Source organism: Chrysemys picta, unplaced genomic scaffold, assembly GCF_011386835.1.
Source record: "Chrysemys picta bellii isolate R12L10 unplaced genomic scaffold, ASM1138683v2 scaf5120, whole genome shotgun sequence".
Lineage (NCBI taxonomy): Eukaryota > Metazoa > Chordata > Testudines > Emydidae > Chrysemys > Chrysemys picta.
Genome location: NW_027057820.1, coordinates 1 through 3,000, shown reverse-complemented (window position 1 = coordinate 3,000; position 3,000 = coordinate 1). Strand labels below are relative to the sequence as shown.

Below are 3,000 nucleotides of genomic sequence, written 5' to 3'. Positions count from 1 at the left end.
TCTCGGGCCCTTGTGGAGGCCACGTACCAGCGCAAAGCCGAGCAGCTCATGTCAGACGAGAACTGTTTCAAGGTAAAAACCATATCTGCCTGCAGTGACGCTTGGAGGAGGACTCCTGGAGGAGCTTGCTGAGAGAGGAGGGGAAGTACGAAGACTCGCTGAGAAAGGAGAATGGGCTCAGCTTTTCATTTTACGTAACTATCCAAATATCCCAAGGACCTCTGGACACCTGTGTGCTCCGCAGCTGTCATAGAGCTTGAGAGGGTGACCTGATTGTGCATTCTAGCCTGGTGGAGCTGCCGAGTACCTGCTCTGTGACTGTCGGTCTTAATATAGCCCTTGGCGGGGCTTGCATCAATCCAGACAGGAACTGTAGAACGAACAGGAAAAACAGAAGAATATTTCTATAAAGAGTTCCTCGGAAATGGGACATTTGCAAGGAAGATGGAAAAATACGTATCCTGAAGGAAAGCTGGGATTTGTCCCTGTATTTCTCAGTGTACCCAAAGCCAGAGTAATACTGTATTGAGTGATTGCTGTCACTAGGCTTTTAATCTCTGTCTCTCCCTCCCTCCTGTGGGGTGGGTCACTGACGCTTTCCACCTTTTTCTCCATCTCATCCATTGTAGACTGTAACGGTCTCTTACTAATATTTGTCACCTATGCGTTAAATAAACCTGACTCTCAGTTCAGATCAAATTCATACTTCTCGTCGCTGTGAAATCAGAAGTGGCCGGGCCCATCTTGAACTAGTGAAATTCATTGATAATGGCTTTGATATTTATAGGGCGTCTCTGTGTTCCCGATGAGAGTCTCAAAATAAGCAGGGAAGCAAAGAATTGAAACTGCACAAATTGATCAGAAAACAGCATGCTGCTAAAAGGGGTCCAGCTCCTTGCTTTGCCTTTATAAACATCCCAATTTCGAGCAAACTCTGTGGGTAACAGAGAGATTTTTTCTGATCGTTAATAAAATACCAACTGTTCACTGCAGCAATTCATGCTTTTTTCTTCCACCTCTCTTTAAGTATGTCATGGTTCTCTATCCAGGAATTCTCTTCTGCCCATATATGTAGAATAATTTCTTTCTCCTTTTACCCTCTGTTAGATTAGCTCCTTAGTGATCTAGAACTTTCCACTCATTGTCAAAAGTCCTTCTGTGTTCAGATTGTGTAACTGGGGCTAGTATCCTACCGTTGCATAAAGTTTATTGGATTTATTTTTCTGAATAATTGGTTACTCAATCTCCTTCCGCATTCTGCTTTGTAGCTGATGTTCATTCAGAGCAGAGGCCAGGTCCAATTAACCATCGAGCTGCTGGACACCGAAGAGGAGAACTCGGATGACTCCGTAGAGGCAGAGGTAAGAGCCGATTGTCCTTGGAGTTCAGCTGCAGCTATTAAGCATGTAAAGTTTAAATGGGGGTATAACTGGATGAAGATGGCAGAGCTGTCAGTGTTTCAGATGCTATAGTTTATGACCTGCTTCTAGTCCTACAGGACACATTCATTCTGTGACACAGTGCACTCAGTGAATTGGGTTGAACAAGCCTTGTTGGCATCTCTTATTAAGAATTTCAAAAACCAGACAGTGCAGGTGCATACAGGGGGAGGGATAGCTCAGTGGTTTGAGCATTGGCCTGCTAAACCCAGAGTTGTGAGATCAATCCTTGAGGGGGCCACTTAAGGATCTGGGCAACAATCAGTACTTGGTCCTGCTAGTGAAGGCAGGGGGCTGGACTGGATGACCTTTCAGGGTCCCTTCCAGTTCTATGATATAGGTATATCCATCCATGGGGGGAGAGTGAGTGGGACCTGTGTGAAATATATGGAGTCTCCAAAGGTTGCTTTTCTTTCATCCACTTCCAACCAAACCCCTTCAGAGTTGGGTTTGAATTGTTTGATTTGACAGATGTTGGTTAACCCCTTGTGTTCTGTGCCCAATTTCAGCGTTGGTCAGACTACGTAGAGCGGTACGTCAACTCTGATTCTGCCTCTCCCGAACTTCGGGAACACCTGGCCCAGAAGCCGGTTTACCTGCCAAGGTGAGTGAACAAGCTGTGGCTGTGAAAAGTGACACACAGACCACAAGTACCCATGTCAGCAGAGGGAGAAAATCTTACTCTGTCACAGTGTTGGCTATTGCAGTCTCTTGTTTGTTTTTAGTACTCTGCCACTTTAGAAGACATTAACCTGGGAGTAGCATATAGAGACACAGTGCTGCTGTTTATTCCAAGAGCCCACCCTGGGCTCCTGCTCTCCAGTGACTGAGAGAGAGCATAGTCCACAGGCTGCAGAGAGGTCAGGGTTTGGGGAGTCACCAGCCCCGGTTTTTTTTTGGCAATCCTGCCTTTGCTTACAATAGCCCTCTAGCTGAGTGCAGAAGGTGCTGAGTCAGTGCTTTTCGCTAGCAGGAAGTTGGTTGCAAAACAGCTTTGAAAGGCCCTCACTCTCTGTAAACAGCTGAGATCAGTGGGTTGGCTTATGGTAGACACATGAGCCTAACCGACTTTAATTTGTGACCATTCCACTCTGAGCAATACTTTGGGTTCCGAAGGGCTGGCCTGGAGCCACCAGATATGCCCAGCCTAGTGGACAGAGGATGAGCCCTAATCCCAGCAGGGATTCTCTGGTTTACAGGAACCTGAGGCGGATCCGTAAGTGTCAGCATGGTCGGGAGCAGCAGGAGAAGGAAGGGAAGTAGGGAAACAGTAAGAAGTCCATGGATAATGTGGAGAGCTTGGACAAGCTGGAGTGTAAATTCAAACTGAACTCCTATAAGATGGTGCACGTCAGGGTTCGGCAACCTCTGGCACACGGCTCGCCGGGGTAAGCACCTTGGGGCCGGGCCAGTTTGTTTACCTGCTGCGTCGGCAGGTTTGGCCGATGGCGGCTCCCGCTGGCCGCGGTTCGCCGCTCCAGGCCAATGGGGGCAGCGGGAAGCCGGGGCCAGCACATACCTTGGCCCGTGCCACTTCCCACAGCCCCCATTGTCCTGGGAC

General features: G+C 48.2%; 1 long non-coding RNA gene across 1 annotated transcript; it reads left to right on the top strand.

Annotated features, from left to right (window-relative positions):
• On the top strand, positions 1-2,053 carry LOC135980620 (uncharacterized). Its single transcript, XR_010597596.1, has 3 exons — positions 1-72; positions 1,269-1,361; positions 1,949-2,053. It is a non-coding gene; the product is annotated as an uncharacterized LOC135980620 (long non-coding RNA).
• Positions 2,054-3,000: the final 947 nt, after the last annotated feature.